The 21,560-nt window shown below is 43.3% G+C and overlaps 1 long non-coding RNA gene across 4 annotated transcripts; it reads right to left on the reverse strand.

Moving 5' to 3' along the window:
- Nucleotides 1–1,783: 1,783 nt before the first annotated feature.
- On the reverse strand, nt 1,784–14,075 carry LOC148775449 (uncharacterized). 4 transcript variants are annotated; one of them, XR_016039185.1, is made up of 3 exons: nt 13,546–14,075; nt 11,574–11,704; nt 1,784–3,550 (listed from the first exon to the last, which is right to left on the reverse strand). It is a non-coding gene; the product is annotated as an uncharacterized LOC148775449 (long non-coding RNA). The 4 variants fall into 4 exon arrangements; XR_016039184.1 differs by lacking the exon at nt 1,784–3,550 and adding an exon at nt 3,567–6,597; XR_016039186.1 differs by lacking the exon at nt 1,784–3,550 and adding an exon at nt 6,606–9,735 and having other exon boundaries at nt 11,574–11,669.
- Between the last annotated feature and the right edge of the window lie 7,485 nt (nt 14,076–21,560).

Genomic DNA, 21,560 nt, shown 5'->3' on the forward strand with positions numbered 1-21,560 from the left:
ATGTGGGATGTTAGTTCTCAGACCAGGGATCAAACCTGGACCTCTAGCACTGGAAGCACAGAATCTTAACCACAGGACTGCCAGGGAAGTTCCCATCCACCCGGCTCCTGAGAACCACCATTCGGCTGTCTCTGTGGAAGGATGCTGACTCCTTGTGGCTGATTTGGGTTGGGGAGGGTCTTGGGGTGAAGTGGGTGCCGTGACACAAAACTTCGCAGCCACAGGGCTGTGGGTGAGGGGGCAGTTGCCCTGAGGGAAAAGAGTGTGTGAGCATTCCAAGCCTTGATCTGTGAATTACACGCCTATTTCCCCCCCTACCCTCAGCTGAAGACTCTCTTCTTCCAGGAACCTCCCTGTCCGATTTAGATGACCTCTTTCCTTTTGTGACCCCAACACATTCTTCTATGATAACATTAATGACCTTGATCTATTATTTCCAATAGATGTTTAGTCACCTCGGTAGAGGAACCACATCCCATTTTGCTTTGTCCAATGCCTAGCATAGCACAAGTAGGTAATTCATAAATGCATGAAGTTGAGTGCATCAAAAATGCCCGGGAGACTGGGGAAGTCGGCGAATGCTTCATGCATGAATTACAGCTTGAGCTGGGCTCATGCATGAATTACTGCTTGAGCTGGGCGTGTGTTTTCTCTAATTGCATTGGACTTTTTCAAGATTAGAAGTGATTCTTCCCCATTAATTGTGGTCAAGTGGATCCTGACCTCATGGCAAGGTGAACACACCATTCCTGACCCTTTCTTGAAGCTCTTTGCATCAGCACCATCTCCAACCACCCCTCCCCCCAACCCCAACCCCAACCCTGCATTTACACTCCAAAACTTCCCCAGGGCTTGGGACCTATCTAAATTCTATACAGCAATCTAGGGCCCTTGAAGCCAAGGGCAAAATAAAATGGCAAGACAGGATCAAAGAATTCTTGATGGCAGGATGGTAAACTGAGTCAGAAAGGAGATGGAGGTGGTCAGAGCATTTGCCACTGTGATGGTGGAGGATGGTTCAGTGCAGGGCATGATGGAAAGAGAGGAGTTTCGCACGATGTGACCTGATTTTCCAGTCATGCAGAGAGCACCGGCCCTGCTTGCAGTTTGGGGGGCTGCTGGTGGGAGGGGCTGCTGGGGAGACCCGGGACCTTCTGGGCAGCACAGACAGGCCTCGTTCTTCCCTGACCGCTTGTCATCTGTGTGACAGGCTGCTATTTCAGAAGATTCTTCTCGGCTTCCTCCACGCTCTCCTTGTTGGCCATCCTCGCTGCTCTGTGACGGAGATGTTGGGGCAACTTTTTTTAAACTTTCTCTCCCTCTCTCTTTTTTGCACTTTTAAGCATTGCTTAGATTCTTTAAAAGGAGCATGTCCAATTTTTTCAGAACAATAAAGGAGTTTATGAGAAGAAGAAAAAAGAAAAGTAAGGCCAAAAAAAAGGAAAAGCAAATAGAGATTCTGGGACCTGTTTCTGTTCAGATTTCTTAGCCCACTGAGCACTGATTGGCCCAACAAAGCCAGCCTCAGTCTGAAGAGCCTACTAGAGGCTGTGTCTCTGTCTACTCCTGGTGCTTGCCTGTAGCTGCCACACGGTGAACTCAGAACCTGCCCTGCTCAAAGGGAAGCCTGGAGACTTTCTTAGTGGTCCAGTGGTTAAGACTTCACTTTCCAGTGCAGGGGATGCAGGTTTGGTGCCTGGTCAGGGAGATAAGATCCCACATGCCTTGTGATCAAAACAAAAAAAAAAAAACACAAAAACAGAAGCAATACTGTAACAAATTTAATAAAGACTTCCAAAAATGCTCCACATCCAAAAAAAAAAAAAAATCTCAACAACAAAAAAAAGGAGGGGAAGCCTGGCATGGAGTTGAAGGGGTTTCAATGTTATTTTTTGGCTTGAAAAAAAAAATACACCATGATCTTTTAAATTGCTTTTGATGTTATGAATCGTCGCTCAGTGACTTTTGCTGTGTGTTTTCCAGACTCTTGGTTTCCCTTATATTACATTTTCCTTCCTTGACTTATTTCTGAGAAGGAGACCAGAATGCGCTGTGGCTTTTCTGAGCAGCAGGAACTTGCCATCAGCTCCTAGGCGTGAATCCACACTTTCCTCCCAGCGGGCTTAGTGATCCTTTTTAACAAACACGTCCGGCACATCGCTCTTCTGCTCAAAGCTTCCCATGGCTTCCCAGCTTCCTCAGAAGAAACCTGAGGAAGTCCTCCCTGTTGTCTGTGAGGGCCATCAGGATCTGTCCCTGACGCCCCTCCGAGTCTATGGGCATTGGCTTCCTGTCTGTTTTATGCAGCTCCAGCCCCATAAGCCCCACCTTGAGGTCCATCATCCCTTGAAGGACACATCCACTTCCGGCCCACTACGCTTGCTCTCACCACTGCCTGGGTTGCACTCCCCTCATAAAGCTCTGGGGCTTACACCCTTGTCCCTTCAGATCTCTTCTCAGATGCCCACTTCCCAAAAGATCTTCCAACTGCCCTACATAAACCTTCCAACTGTCATGCTCTATCGCCTTTATTTTTCTTTGAAGAACTTATCTCCAACTGTCATAATATCTTTTTCCACTTATCATCAATTATCTGTCTACCTATCCATCTTTCTGTTTTGTGTCTAGCCACGAAAATCTAAGCTTCAGGAGATCAGAGACTTTCTTTTCTTTTAACCACTGTATCTTCACTACACAGTATCAGTCCATGGGGTCGCAAAGAGTGGGACATGACTAAGCGACTGAACTGAACTGAATAAATGCTCAATAAATCTTTAGTGAATGAATTAATACATGGATGACAGTAAGATTTAATGATATTCCAGTTATTAATAAAAGCATCCCTCTATTCCTCTGTGTCTATAGAGAACAGGGTTTTTAACAGGAGGACCAGAGGATGGCTGTTTTAGAGGGACTGTTTAAAATGCACATTTCTAGGCGGATCCACTGAGTGTGAAAGCCTGGGTGGGGGGCGGGGTGAGCTCTAACATCTGTGTTCATAGCAAAGTCCTCAAGTGATTCTCTCCCCAAAGCTTGAAATCCTTGGGGGCTGTCCCATCGTATGAAAGAACGAACAGGAGAGAGAATGGTGACAATGCAGACAAGCGAGTTCCTTCTCAATGAAAGGCAGTCGATTGCCTTTTTGTGAAGGAGTTGTTCAGTCGCTAAGTCGTGTCTGACTCTGCAACTGTCATAATGTTGTTTTCCATCTATCTATCAATTATCTATCTACCTATCCACCCTTTCTTTCTTGTGTCTGTCCACTAGTGTCTAAGCTCCAGCAGAGCAGAGACTTTCTTTTCTGTAATGACTGCATCTTTACTACACAGTATAAATGTGTAGACCCCTTGGAGTGCAGCACTCCAGGCTTCCCTGTCCTTCACTATCTCCCTGAGTTTGCTCAAACTGCTGTCCGTTGAGTCGGTGATGCCACCCAGCCATCTCATCCTCTGTCGTCCCCTTCTCCTCCTGCCCTCAATCTTTCCCTATGCTCAATCGGCTCTTCGCATCAGGTGGTCAAAGTACTGGAGCTTCAGCTTCAGCATCAGTCCTTCCAAAGAATATTGAAAGAATAATGTAAAAAAAAAGGTAGAAGCAAACAGTATCATGCAAACTAAATGCATCAGTTGCGACTGGATACAATGGTTACAGTCGGCTGTTATTTTAAAATAACTTTAAGAGATTCTAATTCTCCTGGGTCTACACAGCCCATATTATAACTCAGCAAAAAGGCTCCTTGTCATTTCCCAGATTCTCAAATTTAGATAATTTAAGGAATATCCATGACATCAGAGACCAGTATAATTCGGAGCCACCAGTAGTAATATGACTAATGGCAACTTCTTTTTCTTCTGAGAAGAATGTAATATCTTTGGGCCTCTCCTATTCAACTTTATCTATGGTTTTATCTAACAGCCTGGGACACTTTGGAGGTCGTTACACAGACCAAACAAGACACAATCCAGATTCTGCCAATGAGCTTGGTGATGGCAGAACAATTCTTAGAGGAGTCTGGGATGTAGGACTAACTGCATTTTCAAGTCACCCATGATTCTGGGTAATAATAATTATTTGTGCTATTTACTCATTCCAAAATATTTGTGAGACTATATAAAGATATTAGGATAGCAATGAACATTATCATCATAATTGCTAATTCTGTGAACATTTAGTATGTATCTGGTTTTAGGACCTAATATAGGTGAACTCATTTAATCATCATGGCGACCCGACCCATGAGCTAGATACTGATACGTTTTCCCCAATAGATGAAGAAAATAAAGCACAGAATGGTAGGTGTTGAGGTAATACACAAAATTATGTCAAGGCACTTACATAATAGAAAATAACAAATTCTATAGAAGATCATTTCAACCTATTACAGGTCTAAGGGCTTTTTTTTTAATGCCTATGACAAAGGAATTAGGGAGGTACGAACATTTGCATTGGATAGTACATTTCTTGAAGGAATTATAGACTCAGAGATGGGGTGTGGAGAAGAATGGGAAGAGGGGGAGGACGCGAAATCATTCCAGGGAGAAAAATCCTCAACGTTTAAGTCATGCCTAGATTGGCATCTGGGTGCCTGTGTTGGAAGGGCCCACGCCCGGCCAGGTTGAGGATTTCTAGGGACGTCACATATTGCTGGACTTGAGGCCTCACCTTGAACTCTGACTCGGTCTCTTCAAGTCAGCTCACCTGGCTCACTGCAAATTGCCAGGAGGCAGACCACAAAGTATGGGAGTGAGATCTTTGTCAGAGTATTTGTTTTTTTTCTTTTGGCATGCAACGAATTATGAAAATCAAGACCCCACCGTGACTTGTAAATCTTGAATACGGAGCACGTTCACTGTCAGCTCCTGGATAGCACCAGGGGGCGCTCTCACATACTCGGTGATTTCCTCAGCCCCCAGGCATCACGGTGAGGCAGGCGATAGGGAGACTCGCCCCGCTCTTGTGTAATGCTTGCTCACAGGCCCCTGCTTTTCTTGTGCTGAACCTAGCAGTGGGGTGTGTCTCAGCTCCTGGCTCCGAGCACAGAGCTTGGAGCTGCCTGTCGTGGGCCAGGCCTCCTGTCCTCTTCTCCGAAACCTCGCTGCTACTCAGCAGGGCTGCAGCCGGAGAGACCGGTCCTCTTCTGGCATTATTTCCATCATCCATCCTCAAGACTAGGAACTTCCTGTTGCTCAGCACGCTGTTTCCTGTCTTCACTTCATCTTCCATCTGAAGCAAAACACGGTAGGTTTTGTTTGTTTGTTTTAATGTGGACCATTTAAAAAGTCTGTATTGAATTTATTACAATATTGTCTGTATTTTAGTTTTTGGTTTTTGTTTTTTTTTTTAAATCTGGGTCACAAGGTATGTGAGATCTTAGCTCCCTGACTAGGGATCGAACCCAGACCCCTTGCACTGGAAGGCGAAGCTTTAACCACTGGAACACCACGTAAGGCCTGCGGTGGATCTTATGACAAGCAGCTCAAGTTGCTGCTCTGTCCTCTGTGTCCAGAAAGCTGGATACAAATTCACTGATGGCTGATTTCAATATCTTCCACATTAGGCCTGCTTGGAAGAGTATTAGAAATATCTGGGTTGAGAAAGATTTCTGTCCTTTTATCAGAAACATCAGTTTGTTCGCTTTAAACTTGTTAGGAAAAAAAAATCTCCCTGCAACTAAAATATTAATCAAAATCAACCTCAAGTAAGGAGTTGAAGCAGAGATGGAATGAGGGTTGGTTTACCAGGTAGAAAAATCTGTGCATTAGGAAAGGGGTGTGTGTGGCTAGTATCTAGTTGTGGTGCCATTTACTCTTCTATGATTACTTATTTATTTGTACACACGAAGCTCTTTTCTAAAAAAGGAAGCTTGAATAGTGAGTTTAAGATCTTTAGAGTGTTAACAATAATGATGATTATGTTTGGATGTTGAGTCACGTAACATGAGCACAAAATAATCACATCAATATATTTTCCTAAATAACTTTCACTTTGTAAGACTCTTATTTGAGTGGAGAGTAATACAATCATTTGAGGTTTTCTTTTTCTGGACAGATCAGAAGTTCCAAATTCATATTTAATTCCCTCGGCTTCCTCCTGTGCATCTGGTTCAAACCTGAAGCCCGGGTGGGGCCCGCACTGGATTATAAACTGTAAACAGTGGGTAGAGAGAGAAGCACAGAAGGAAGAAGCTCCCCTGAGCTCCCCTGGTGAGAGAAGACTTAACATTTTTTGCTGCAGGTTTGAAACGTGGCCTCAGGGACCGCTGTTGCTCACTGATCTCAAGAATCATCGGCGGCAGGCAGCTCCCTTTCTCCTGCAGTTCTGTGATTCACCACTAAGGGGCGCTGCCGTCTCGAGTTCCACCGCAGAGATACCAAACTCAAAGTTGGGTGGGGGGGTGGAAATCAATGAGGGTGAGATCATTTCCTCCGCGCCTCTTTCCACTTCGGGGAATGTTTTTCAATTAAAACGTCAGACACAGACTATCATCATTCATGGCCTGCCTCTTTCAGAGCTCGGTTGGAGGCAAGGGCCGGCAGGACCAAGGCTCTTTATTTTAAGGAGCTGCCTGTGCCATGGAAAGAGATGCCACAAATAGACCTGGGAAAAATAAGAGAATGGGGACTTAGCAGATGCTCAGAGCCGTTTTTCTTTATAAATATCTCTGTCCACTTCCCACTCCCACTGCAGGCCATTAGCACTCTATTTTTGTTGCCAACAAGGTCTGGGCTGGGGGCCTACCCTGCTTCTCCTCCCAGCAGATAATCTCATGGGGGCAGCACTCCTGGGCCCAGGGTTTGACATCTTGTTATTTTTATGCCAGTAGATTGCAGTATCATAACAGCATATACCTTGTGCCAAAGAATGGCTTCCAAGCTGACAAAATTTAGGAGGGATTATCTTGAAGGTAAACTCCAGGATCTCAAGATGCTCTCTGGGCACTTTATTTAAACCCATTGCAAAACAGGTGACAAAAATATGCACATCTCGAGGGTGACCTAGAAAATAGTATCATATCTTCTCCAGTTGCAAATCACCCAAAGAAGGCCTGCCTGAGTCTAGAGAACACAGATGGCCCGCTGGTTGTGATTACGATTGGGGTCCAAGGAGGGGGTCCACATCAGCCTTGTTGCTGTTCTGCAGGCACTCAGTCGTGTCCGACTCTTTGTGACCCCGTGGACAGCAGCAGGCCAGGCTTCCCTGTCCTTCAGCATCTCCCAGAGCTTGCTCAAACTCATGTCCATTGAGTTGGTGATGCCATCCAACCATCTCATTCTCTGTCGTCCCCTTCTCCTCCTGCCTTCAATCTTTCCCAGCATCAGGGTCTTTTCAATGAGTTGACTCTTCACATCAGGTGGCCAAAGTATTGGAGCTTCAACATCAGTCCTTCTGGTGAATATTCAGGGTTAATTTTGTTTAGGATGGACAGTATACAGATTATGAAGATTTAAGGTTTGATCTCCTTGCTGTCCAAGAGACCCTCAAGAGTCTTCTCCAGCCCTGCAGTTCGAAAGCATCAATATTTCTGCACTCAGCCTTCTTTATGGCCCACCTCTCATCCTAGATGTATCCAAAGGCATCCTGTGCTTTCCTACTCGAATTGTGATTCTACTGTGAATCCCTTTGTGATATATTGTGATCTGGGGGTAGAAGGTGGATACTGCCTGAAGCTGCAGCCAGACCAAAGTGTGATTTCTACATGGAGAACAGTGGATTTGGATTCAAGGAAGGAAATAGAGTCCAAGGGCAGCGCTAAATAGAGGATACAGAAAGAGGTCCCCCAGCCACCAGGCACATGGAGGCTGTGGGTATAAAAGGAGGATGCCTGGAGCCCCAAGGGGCGCTGAAAACAGGACCCGAGGCAGCAGAACTCAGCCTGATGTTGGACCATGTGAAGTGGCTCTTTTTTTGGGGGGGCGGGCAGAATCAGATGGCTCTGGAGCCAAGCGATCCTGAATACACACAGGGTCTGGCAATGTTGGTGGGCAGCCCTGCTCCAATCTAGGGCTGCTGGCTCCTGAACTCTTAGAATATGGAGCCTGCATTGATCACACCTCCCAGGTGCCCTTGCATCTCTGCACTTTCCCTTAACTCACTGGGTTTGGGGGTCAGTTGCCCTGAACCTTTCTTCTCTAACACATCCAACAAATGGCATCTCCAGGGAAGACGCTCCGTCAGTCAGCCTGGCGCAGTGCTGCTTGCTATACAATTAAACCAGAGGATGGTTTAGGCCCATTTCATGTCCTACTAATTCTATTCTGCCTCTCTTGTTTCCAATCATCAGATGACCCTGTGGCCTCCTGCTGGCCTATAAGATGGGGAACAAAGGAGAATCTACAGGAACAAGGTTTTCACCGGTGCATTTACCTATCAGCATCTCTACTGCAGATCAGTAAAAACTGCCAGAAAAAGTCTAATATGCTTGGGCTTCATTTGGGGGTCTCTGGAAGATGGCATCATGATAAAAAAAAAAAAAAAAGAGGTAGCTCCTGTCCAGGACTCTGTACACCCTGGACCAAACGCTGGCTTCATGGGAAGCATCTGGATGCCATGACACCCAGAGCTGCAGTGGATGGGAGGCTGCGGGCTGCACTGGGTGCTGCAACTTCCAGAAAGGAAAGAAAGAAGAGTCCACCTTCTAGTTCTCAACTCTGTCTCCTCTTTGTCAGAAAGCTGGGTGAAGTATGCAGATAGACTACTTGATAGGTTCTGAGGAGGGGTACCTCTGGGGCTAGGAAAAAAATCCCAGAAACCCAAAAAGTTCCCGTAAGTGATCCGACAGATTCAGAGGCATTTTCAGCCTTCCAGGTCCACATTTTAGAGAATTTCCCTACAGAGGAAATTCGAAGAATTTCTTAGAAAATAGTACTTTTAGACACCATATACCAAAATCCAATCACATTCATGGTGAGTTTTTTCATGCTTATCTTCTTTCCATTCACGAGCGAATAACAGTCACATTTGTCCTGCTCAGCTCATCTGTACACACTCCACGATGCAGTCCTGAGTTGTTCAGCTCCAGAAAGGCTTCCTTTAAACTATGATAGGTGGTCATACCTCTCGGCGGATTCATCACTATTAAAATATTCTGAACCTGTGCTGTCTGTTGCATTGGCCTCTCATTCAAGAGCCTCAAGGTAAACAGATTTATGAGACATGAATGTCAGATGAGGGGGACATTTTTTATAAACCCCTTTTCAGGGTAACACCAACAGTGGTGCCGACTATATTTTAAAGAATAACCTCATCTTGGGAATGAGTGTATAGGCTCCTACAAAGACTATCTTGAAGGGACAAACATGCATTGGTCAAACTGTGCGCTTTATGCATTCATATGTCAATCTCATTTCTCAAAATTGACTCATTTCTGGACCTTGATGGGCATAGATCACTTTTGGAAAGTGAATGTATTCCATTTGAAAGACTTCAGATAGTCAGCAGTCAACTTCTCTTTGCAGAGGTTTCCCAAGTAACTACATTCAGCCCAGCAGATTCCTAGCCCAGGGTTTGACATTGACAAGGGTGATAACAGGAGGTAAAGCACTCAAGAGTTAGGAGGCTGACTCTAGGGCCAGGCAGCCCAGGGTGAGAGCCAAGCCACATAACAACGCTGGCAGGTCCCACCTGCATTCAGAATTCCTTGGCTTCAGAGCTGATTTTTTACCCTTTCTAGTTTCCAAAAATGGCCATTTCATTTGATTCCATTCAGTTGCAAGCTCTGCTGCCTTAGGCTTGGGCCTGTAATCATAAACACAAACCAGATATAATTTCCATGGGTGGGTTACTGTAGTTATGGTAGTACTATAGAACAAAAGTTAGGTAACCGTTTATATGGAGAAGGAAATGGCAACCCACTCCTGTATTCTTGTCTGGAAAATCCCATGGACAGAGGAGTCTGGCAGGCTAGAGTTCATGGGGTCGCAAAGAGTCAGACGTGACTGAGCAACTGAGCACAACCATTTATGAGTGCAGGAGTACAGCCATGCTTTTGGGTTTTAAGTAAGTGTCATAAAATACAAACACCAAAGTAGCCTCCATGCTCCCAAGCATCTTGGGTACCCAATACTTTTTCAACCGCACAAAGCCTAAAAAGAGTTATTTGCTCTGACTCTTCTGCAACACAGTTGTAGACTGGGAGCTGATGATGAATTGACCTTGAGCTTCTATAGGTACAAAGCAGAAGGATGACTCTTTGATATAATTACAGAGAGTTACACACAGAATGGTAAATGCCTTTCCAAACCATTTGGTCTGCAAAAATTCAGGTCAGCCTGCACTGAACTGCCAGTCACACCAGTGTTTACCCGTTGTTTATTTTACTCTTCTGTACCCCACACAATTTCTCTGGTCAGGTCATCTCCTAAGGCTAAATGGAAGCTAACTTCCACCCACAGAAAATACTGCAGTTGACCAAAAAATTTCATTTGGGTTTTTCCGTAAGATGTTATGGGAAAACCTGAATGAACTTTTTTGGCCAACCCGATATATTCAGACCGCTCGTTAAGCAGCTTTATTTAAAAAGTGTTACAAGGACAAACCAGAGGGAGAAGCCAGTTGTCACTGGACTCAGACTGAGTAGTTGGATTTTTCATCTTATTTTATGCTCCAAGGAAACAACTGAATCTAAAAAACATAGAATCTTTTAGAATGCATGCTACACTTCTACACTTGTCTTCTAGTGCGATGATCAGTTTTTCCACAACTTAAAAAGACAGCTTTGTACTTTTGTTGTTTATTTCCACACATGTGAAATTACCCACAGACAAAAACACTCTTGAATCTTCAAATTTATTCTCATGATCTCCAAACTTTTAAAATAAAATGGTAACCTTCTCTAATAAATCAAGGCCTACTATATACTTGGGGGTGAAATAATCAGTAATGAGAAGAGAAGTAATTTATATTTCAAGTAGTCATTTTGATAAATGCACCTTTGGGAGCCTCTTTTTTGTGAAATGGATGATATGGGGATTACTTTATTGGAGATTTGGTTGGCAGAGGGATTTGGGTAAAAACTAAAGTGAATAAAGACTGCCATTTTCTTGCTGTTCACCTTTGCTAAAATGGTTAGCATTATCATTGATGTATAACGTCTCAGCAAAATTCTTTTAAAGTCAGCTGTTCCTTCTATAAGGATGCATCTATTTTATTTTATTTTTTTGGATGTGCAGCCTGGCATGTGGGATCTTAGCCCCCCAACTAGGGATCAACCCAGCTCCCCCTGTAGTGGAAGCTCGAGCCTTGACCGCTGGACTTCAAGGAAGTCCCAGGATATACTATTTTAAAATTAAGAAACGTCATCTATGAAGTTACTTCATCCAGTGTGAACCTAAGTTGCAATGCATCACAAGACACTGAAATCAAACCATCACTGAGGACACACTATTCCTTATGATAAGAGACTCCTCCTGCCCACTGTGTGGCATCTAAACCATATAAGACCAATGAGGGCCTTGGGCTTAACTGGTATTTTAAATAGTATTCAAAATAGTTTATTTTTAAAGAAGCTAAGTGAAAACAGAATACAGAGTTCCTCCTAAACCCCAATGAATCACCTTATGTACTTGCTCACTCACCCATCTTAAGACCATTGGTTGAAGATTGCTGTCTCTTCACGTATACCCCAATGTTCATCGCAGCACTGTTTACAATAGCCAGGACATGGAAGAAACCTAGATGTCCATCAGCAGACGAATGGATAAGAAAGCTGTGGTACATATACACAATGGAATATTACTCAGCCATTAAAAAGAATACATTTGAATCAGTACTAATGATGTGGATGAAACTGGAGCCTATTATACAGACTGAAGTAAGCCAGAAAGAAAAACACCAATACAGTATACTAACGCATATATATGGAATTTAGAAAGATGGTAACCTTAACCCTGTATGCGAGACAGCAAAAGGGTCGCAGATGTACAGAACAGTCTTTTGGAATCTGTGGGAGAGGGCGAGGGTGGGATGATATGGGAGAATGGCATTGAAACATGTAAATTATCATATGTGAAACGAATCCTCAGTCCAGGTTCGATGCATGATACAGGATGCTCAGGGCTGGTGCACTGGGATGACCCAGAGGGATGGGATAGGGAGTGAGGTGGGAGGGGGGTTCAGGATGGGGAACACATGTACACCCATGGCGGATCCATGTCAATGTACGGCAAAACCAATACGATATTGTAAAGCAAAAAAATAAATTAATTAATAAAAAAAAAATTTCTGTCTCTTAAACTGTGGGTCACTGGCACCAGAATTATGAGAAATAATTATTTAAAATGTAGATTTCCAAAGTCTATTTTGGATGAAATTTTTCATGTTTTTGAAAGTGCAGTCTGATAATCTTTATTCAAATAATAATAAATATTGAAAATATTGATTACGTGTTGTTAGATACTTCTCCAAAACTTTATATGTGTATTAAGCAATTTAATTAGACCAACACTATGGGGTATATATTCTTCTTATGCCCATTTTATAAGTGGAGAAGTTGAGGCACAGAGAGGTTAAATAACTTTCCCAAGGATCCATGCTAGTAACTGGCAGAATCTGTATTCAAAACCAGAACTGGAATTAAAAATACTCTTAAGCACTGTGATGCTACTTCTCTAGGTGATTCTAGTACACATGTGACTTAGAATCTCTGATTTACATGATTTTCTGAACACTTGAAATTGGATGTATATGAAGATCATACTTAGCTATTTCTGTGTCAAGTTATTTGTAAGATCAACAGGAGTTAATTTTTATTGATAAACATTAACCTTGTTAGATTAGTAAATAATGTCCCAGGAAAATAGAAGATTAAATATGCCAAAATGTACACAGTATTTGATAACTTCCTTAATTAATTTACAAATATGACTAAAATTGCAAGTTTTTTTTTCTCTCACTTAGTGTTTTAACAAGACGAAAGAGGTCATGCTGCTGTCTGAACCCACGTGCCACTTCTTAGCAAGAGTAACTGAGAACAAATGTTTTTAGAGAAGTGTCCCTGGTGTGAGAATAAAAGAAGCAGCTCCATTTGGATGTTCTGTGCAGGTGGGGTCTGTTTTTAGTCTCTCCAGCTGTATCTGTGAAGTGGAGGATAGCAGATGATCCAGTCTGTTAACCAGTGCTCAAAGATAAATACCCCATTAAAACAGCGGTAGCACCGAAGGCACAGCGGTGTTGTTCTTGGGGTCTCAATACAGCCAGGATCTCTGACTAGGTTTCACTTTAAGATGTTGGGTGTACGAGTAATATACGTCACTCATGTAACTGCTAAGGTCAGTAGCCACTGGTAAAGTGCTGCAACATCACCAAGGGAGCGTGTTAAAAATACAAACCCAGGACTTGTCTGGCAATCCAATGGTTAAGACTTCACCTTCCAATGCAACCGGTGTGGGTTAGATCCCTGGTCAGGGAGCTAAGTTTCCACATGGCCCCTTGGCCATAAAACCAAAACATAAAATATAGAAACAATATCGTAACCAATTCAATAAAGACTTAAAAAATGGCCCACAGCAAAATAATAATAATACTTATATCTTTTAAAAAAATACAAACCTTGGGACTCACTTTTAGGGGTTCTGTCCAGTGATGTCTCCAGGACTCACATCTTATGAGAGATCCCAGGTGGGTTCAGTGAAGGCGGTTTGATTACCACACTGAGAAAAAATGATGAAGAAAAGAGTCGCCACTAGAATGGATATAACTGGAGCAGAAGATAACACGTTGAATAATGAAAACTATCAGTCACATAGAGCAGCACAGAGACGGACCTCAAAATTTTGTTTTTTTCCTCTTTTCAGCTCAAAAGACCATGGAAAATGATGAACGCAGGAGGCAAGGAAAGGAATGATGCTAATTCTCAAAGGCCTTCCTCGGCTGCCTCTTTCTTTGGCTGAGAACAAGGACAAAAGAGTCTGCACGACTTCTGATGGCCAAAGAAGGTGGCCATTTGGGGGCCATCTTTTGATCACCATGTAGGGCCACACAGAGGTCCCACTGGGAATCAACAGGATCAACCAGCAGCCAAGGGTGGTCTATTCTGGCGCCATCTGGTTCCTGCAGGAGGACGTGACTGGATTGTTTGACTAATGGGCTGGCAGGAAACTAAAACCTGCTACTCATGGACTGTCCTGGTCCTCTTGATAAGCAGAACTGTTTGGCGAGTGGGTCTTATCCACTAGAGCAACTCAGGGAAAGAAACTGCCGCTAGGCCATTTGAGTCTCTCCCAGCTTCAGAGGTCAAGGTGGCACCTAATAGCTTTGTAATATTGTGGTTAGGGCTTCTCTGACAGCTCAGTTGGTAAAGAAATGTGGGCCTGGTCTTCATTCTGTTCCTGGCACAGAGCTTCTGAAATCTTTGGAACTTCCTAAGCACCGAGAACAATAAGGTGTCTTTTGTTATGTTAGTGAAGTGACTTTTGGAAAGCCTCTCCAGTGACAAAGAATGGAGCCTTAGGTTGCCAGGGGAACCAGCCAGGCGATTAGAGGTGGGGACTTCCAGTCCCAACCTAGACCTCCAGGGAGAAAAGAGGGGCTGGAGATTGAGTTCAGTCGATGGCCAATGATTTAATCAACTGTGCCTATGTGTGAAGCCTCTATAAAAATTCTGAAGGGCTGGGTTTGGAGCACTTCCAGGTTGGTGAACACATGGAGATTCAGAGACTGGTGAGCCCAGAGAGCATGGAAGCTTCACATCCCCCCCCCACCACCACCACCACACACAGCACTTGCTCTGTGAGTCCCTTCCATCTGGATGCCCCTGAACCTTTTATGATATCCTTTTATGATAAATCAATAATCTAGTAAGCCAAATGTTTCTCGAAGTTTGTGAGCTGCTTCAGCAAATTAATCCAACCCAAACAAAGAGGTTTGTGGGAACCTCTAATCTATAGCTGAGTGATCACCTGGGCTTCTGATTGATGTCTTAAGGGGAGGAGGGCAGCCTTTGGGACTAAGCCCTTATCAGTGGACTTTGATGCTGTCTCCAGGTAGATAGTATTAGAGTTGGGTTGGGTACTAGGACCCCTAGCTGTGTCAGAATTGCTGGGTGGTATGAAAAGAGAAACCACATGAACACATTGAAACTGTTGTCAGGTAGGTTTCTTTCTCTTATCATTTGATCCCTACCTAAAAACGTCAGGCTGTGAAGGAAACTCCAGGCTGTGCTAGTATATTAAAGCTACCTGTGGTGCAACATTGCTCATATTTGCTGTTTTTCCCTACCTGTTGACTTCTTTCATTCACACACAGTTTTTACCACTCAGTGTTTAAATGGCTTTTCCATTATTTTAATCTTTGGCTCAGAGGTGACCATGAGTAAGAGCCCCCGTCCTTCGGTACTAGAAGTAAATATATTTCACAGACAAGAAGACACTGTGCATATTTCTTCACCGTGGAAATTTGCAGCATTGTTCAACAGAAGGGCGTCAGGGTAAACGTCAAGCTCTAGTGTTACAGCAGAAGAGTGGAGCTGTCCCCTTGTTGAAGTGTGGTGTTCTGTATCCACCGCATGCAGCCTCCTGAGACTCAGCTTTGAGTTGAAGGTTCTTGATCAGGAGGCTCTCCAAATGGTGGCTTACTGCATGCACATGGGGCAAGAGCACCCTTTCTCCTTGGGTGGTTTATTTAGTGGTAACATCAAACACACACGGACACAGTTCGGGAGGTGTGAAGGGAGAGCCATGTGAATTTTGAGATGTTGAAGGTCTTACACCCAGATTCCTGCATGGTGGCTCTCAAATGGAACACATTCACTTGGGTGTTCATGCCAACACATGCTCATCCATCATCATGGCTCTAGGGCTGGATCAGAAATATTGAAATTAAGGGGCTTCCCTGGTAGTTCCAGGGATTAAGCATTGCCTCCCAAAACAGGAGACTTAGGTTCGATTCCTAATCGGGAAACTAAGACCCCAAATACTGTAGGATAACTAAGCCTTTACGCCACAACTAGAGAAGCCTACGTGCCTCAACAAAAGACCCAGCCCAGCCCCTCTCCTTCCAAAAAGAGAAATATTGAACAATTAAGTAAATGACTTACTTTAGAGCCAGAACCCCATGTTAGCTCTAACTTTATTTTATGCTTTGGATTCTGACTGATTGACAACTCTATCTTGTTGCCTGTTTTCTGTTGTTTTCCTTAATGCTGCTGCTATGGGGTTTAAACCAATCTGGGTTTGCACGAGCTGGGTTTACAATAATCTAATAAATGTTTCACAAGCTAAATGAAAACCAAAACCTTGTAGCTTAGAAATAAGAATTTAAAGATAGTAAGTAGATTCATAATGGAGATAAAGAAGGCAAACTCAAAGATCAGATAATTAGATAACATCTGATGAGGATGAAACAAGGGATGGAGGTAAAGCACATTCTGGTGCATGGAAATATGGGCGTGCAATGAATGAAAGCACAGCAGGCCGTCTCCGCCAAGCATGAACTGAGCTTCAGTTTGCTCTTTGTAAAATAAGAGGGCATCCTGATGGCTCAGATGGTAATCTGCCTGCAATGCAGGAGACTCGGGTTTGATCCCTGGGTTGGGAAGATCCCCTAGAGAAGGAAATGGCTATCCACTCCAGTATTCTTGCCTAGAGAATTCCATGGACTAAAGGAGCCTGACAAGCTACATCCCATGAGGTCGCAAAGAGCTGGACATGACTGAGCCACTAAGCACACACACAAAACGAGTGAATTTGGAGCAAAGTTAGCACTGTTGAGGACCTGCTGCAAGCTTCTATAGTGAAATGTTTACTAAACTGTACCTTAAAACTGATGGCTATAATTCAGAAATGAGTGACAATGCCAAGAAAGTCAGTGGACAGCAAGGATTTCCAAAGTGGACCACAGCATTGGAAAAGGCTTGAAAACATCAACTCACAGGGGGAAACAGCAGCCCTGGGCTTGGGGAAGATGTTTTAAAATATGAACCTTGGGATTTCCCTTGTGGTCCAGTGCTTAAGAATCTGCCTTGCAATGCAAGGGACTTGGGTTTGATTCCTGGTCGGGGAGCCAAGATCACACCTGGCGTGGGGATACTAAGCCTGCGGACCACAGCTACTGAGCCCGTGTGCCGGAACTAGAGCCTGTGTGCCGGGACTAAGACCTGCCGCAGTCGTTAGAGAAGTAAATGGACTTTTTTAAATAAAAAAAAGAAGTCTTGGACCTTTCCCAGGGGGAAAGGAATCTAATAAAGGAGACAGATGATGGGCAAGCCAACAATGAGATGCAGTAAAGAACAGATGTAAGGGGTTCCACCCTAGGAGGCTGGGGAAATGCTACGTGGATGCATTCTGTTAGGGGAAATTCCCCAATCATGGACCTTCCATGGAATTTTTTCTTGCCTTCAAGTGTCCTGATTCATGAGTGTAAAAGAAACAGATCTTTTTGAATATGTCATTTTAGACCTTGTATGTCTTCAAAAGTGCTAAAAGGCACAGTGGAGCTGCCAGTGTATTGCCTTATTTAAAAAAAAAAATGCTTTCATTGTGGTGTTTTCCAGGCAACCATCTTCTGTTTTCATCTTTCCTTGACTCAGATTCATAAAGTGATTGAATTTTAGAGCTTTATGTAACCTGAAAGAGAATCTTGTCTGACCTATCCATTTGATGAAGAGTGAAAAATTTTTTTTGAGTAAAGCAGATTTGGATTAAAACCACTGCTCCATTGCTGAGGAACCTTAGAATTTACTTAAATTCTTTCAGCCTTGATGGCATAACTGAAATGAATTTATATCAAAATGAATGGACAGTGCTTGGTGCAGTAATCTCTCATAAGTAATTCATGATTATTATTTTTTTTCAGTCCCAGGTAGACTAAGTGACTTGTTCAAGGTCATTCAGCAAGGTGAGGAAGAAATCAGATTAATAAGGAGTTTTCTAGGCAGGTGCTCTTACTACTATATGACATTAGTTTGTGGGTCCCTCCCAAACAATATGTACTTTTCAAGTTTGATATTGAAACTCAAACGAAAAATCATAATTTATCTACTTAAAAAGTAATTGTACTATTTAGTGGGACCATATGTAACCTTGTTCTGTATTTTCCAAGTCTCCTGTAAATCTGTTATCGTACTTTCATAATTAAAAAAAATTTTTTTTAATTTACTTCTCAATAAAGAAACACCAAAAGTGCAATTTAGGGCTTCCCTGGTGGTCCAGTAGTTAAGAATTCTCCTTGCAATGCAAGGGACACCAGTTCGATCTCTTGCCCAGGGAAGATCCCACATGCAGGGGGAAACGAGCCAGTGAGCTGAAACTACTGAGCCCACTCACATAGAGCCTGTGCTCCTCAATAAGAGAAGCTACCACAGTGAGAAGCCTGCACACCACAGCTGGAGAGCAGTCCCTCCTCTCTGCAACTACAGAGAGTCCATGTGAGCTTTGAAGGCCCAACACAGCCAAAAAATAAATAAATAAAGAAATATATATATTTTTAAGCGTGATTTATTGCAGTCCAACTTTATGCTCAAGTACTCTGTTAGGTATTTACAAATGATATCTCATTTCATTGTTACCATAATCTGAAACACAGTTATTGTTCTACTCTAAAAAACTGAGGCTAAGAGAAATGATTAACCCAAAGTCAGGTCTGTCTGTCCCCCAAACCTATCTATGCATGAATAGCATTGCATGCCTGTATTGTCCAAATGGAAACTGGGCTGGAGGAAGTCTCCTTAGTAGACAAAGAACATACAATTTCACATAAAGGTGTGATGAAAACCACCAAGCAAGAGTCAGAATTACTAATCTTTATTTGCCTAAAAACTTTGTTAAACAGACCCTCCTACTCTGAACATCTGCTCTGACTCGTCTGATTCACAGTGATGCTTCTCTGCTAGGTCTGAAATGAAGAGTGAAATGAGATGACTGCTAAATGTCTACCAAATGACACTCTCCCCTTATATGTTAACATACTTCGGCCATAGCTCTCCAGCTAGACTGTGTGTTTTAACCTGTGATTACACGTGATTAGGTGTGGCCATAAGACTAAGTTCTCATCAATGATGTGTGAGTTTTGGATGTAAGCCATATGGATGTGCTCTCTTCTACCATCTGCTCTCCCCTACAACTCGCTGTTCTGGGACAGAAAGTGGCAGAAATCCAGCTCTGACCACAGAGGGACGGCCTCTATGTGGGTGGCTGATAGCATCGTAACTAGAGAGGTTACGATGGAAGGATCTGCTTCGCTTACCTTAAAACTGGCAGCTGACAGAGAAACCTCCATATCCTTCAAGGCACTGTGTCCCATGGTCTCTTTTCTGGCAGCTGTTCAGTTTTATCATAACTTCAATAGGGATGAAATAACTGGGTAAAGACTCCCTGGAGAAACAGACTTGAGTGGTACCTCAAAATATTTATTAAAGATTAATCAAATGCAAAGAGAAAAGGCAAAAACAGAGAAGAAAGACTGTCATTTATCATTGTATGTTAGTGATCAGACACTCCTTTGTCCATTACAAAAGAAAGCAATCAAATCTATTCTTAGTGAGAATTTCACATTTTGACAGAATAGAATTGCTTAATAATGTAAAAAGCACACACTAAATGCAAATTTCCAATAGATTAAATATCTTTAATTTTCATTAAAGTATTTAGACCTAGCTTCTCTCTCCACAATTCAGGGAATTTTTAATGGAAAAAAAGGATTTATTGTGGTTCTCTTTGTAGTTACAGAAAATTATAGGATAAAACCAACTCTAATTCTATGGCACAACTGGAAAAGCACAAGCAGTTACAATTGACTATATCTGCTGTATCCTTAGTTAAGCAACCCTACAACTTTTTATTAAAAAAAATTTTTTTTTATTGGAGTATAGTTGCTTTACAATGTTTTGTTAGTTTCTACTGCACAGCATGGAGAAGGCAATGGCAAGCCACTCCAGTACTCTTGCCTAGAAAATCCCATGGATGGAGGAACCTGGTAGGCTGCAGTCCGTGGGGTCTCTAAGGGTCGGACACGACTGAGTGACTTCACTTTCACTTTCACACATTGGAGAAGGAAATGGCAGCCCACTCCAGTGTTCTTGCCTGGAGAATCCCAGGGACGGGGGAGCCTGGTGGGCTTCCTTCTATGGGGTCACACAGAGTTGGACACGACTGAAGTGACTTAGCAGCAGCAGCACTGCACAGCAAGATGAGTCAGTTATACGTATACATGTCTCCTCTCTTTTGGATTTCCTTCCCATTTTGGTCACCGCCGAGCATTGTATCTTTTTAAAAGGGACGTTTCACTTGAGACGTGATAGAAATAACCAGCACCAGGCTTGCTGTCATAAACTAGAAAACCACTCTGAGACCTTGGATGAAAATCAATATAGGACTAATAAGCTAGTGAAAAGAAAAACCAAGCAGTAAGCTCTACAAGTCACTCTGGTTTTCTGCCTGGAGGCATTTTCGGGGGCAGCACTCAGGCAGGAGAAACTTGAGAAGATCATAGGCTCACTGAATAGAGGAAGCAGAGATCAGAAGCTGTCGGGATTGAGCTGAGTGGCATTTACAGCACAAAGTTCCAAAAGGCAGAAAGGTATGTACACAGAAAAAGAGTCCCAGAGACATACGTGAGATTACCTTAGTATTGTGGAGTACTAAATGGGTCATGCAAGAGGGTAAAAGTCTCCAAGGCTGAGAAAAAGAAAGATTGAAGGCAGGAGGAGAAGGGGACAACAGAGGACGAGATGGCTGGATGGCATCACTGACTCGACAGATATGAGTGTGAGCAAGCTCCGGGAGATGGTGAAGGACAGGAAGCCTGGCGAGCTGCAGTCCGTGGGGTCACACAGAGGGGGAAATGACTGAGCGCCTGAACAACTACAACAGCAATAGACTTTGCATGCTAAAAATGCCCACAGTTCAGCCAGGGCGCAGAATGAACATGCTGCAATGAACATAGAAGGGCATGTGGCTTTTCGAATTATGTTTCTCCAGATACACACCCAGGAGTGGGATATATGCCCCGACCTGGTCCCCTCCTTTCCTTTTTTAGAACGTTTTACTCCAGCAACAAGAGATGAGGGGCCAGCTCTCTCGCTCATCGTAGCCCACCTTAAATACACAAAGAGACTAATTCACCTGCAGAGTCTATGTTTTCTGTCCAACAGGAAATCCCATTCACGATAACTATAAAAATGATAGACTTATCAATCCCAGTTTAAAAGGTTAATAACTACCCATTGTGTCACAATGAACGTGATGCTAAAAACTAAATTATTTGCTATAGAGTGGGAACAGATAGATAAAAAAACAAGGGGTAATGAAAGATAGAGTATGAAAAAGATGAGCAAAACTTTTAAGGGTGATAAAAAGGCTCATTAACTTGACTGTAGTGATGGTTTCCTGGGAGTTTATTATGTCAAAATTCATCAGATAATACACTTTATTAGGGAAAATTTATTTACATCAAGCTGGGAAGGGTTGGGGGCGGGAGGAGAAGGGGACGACCGAGAATGAGATGGCTGGATGGCATCACCGACTCTGTGGACATGGGTTTGAGTGAGCTCTGGGGGTTGGTGATGGACAGGGAGGCCTGGCGTGCTGTGATTCATGGGGTCGCGGAGAGTCGGACACGACTGAGCGACT

The sequence above is a fragment of the Moschus berezovskii genome, chromosome 15 (genome assembly GCF_049115385.1).
Source record: "Moschus berezovskii isolate FMDL1 chromosome 15, NW_MosBer_1.0, whole genome shotgun sequence".
Lineage (NCBI taxonomy): Eukaryota > Metazoa > Chordata > Mammalia > Artiodactyla > Moschidae > Moschus > Moschus berezovskii.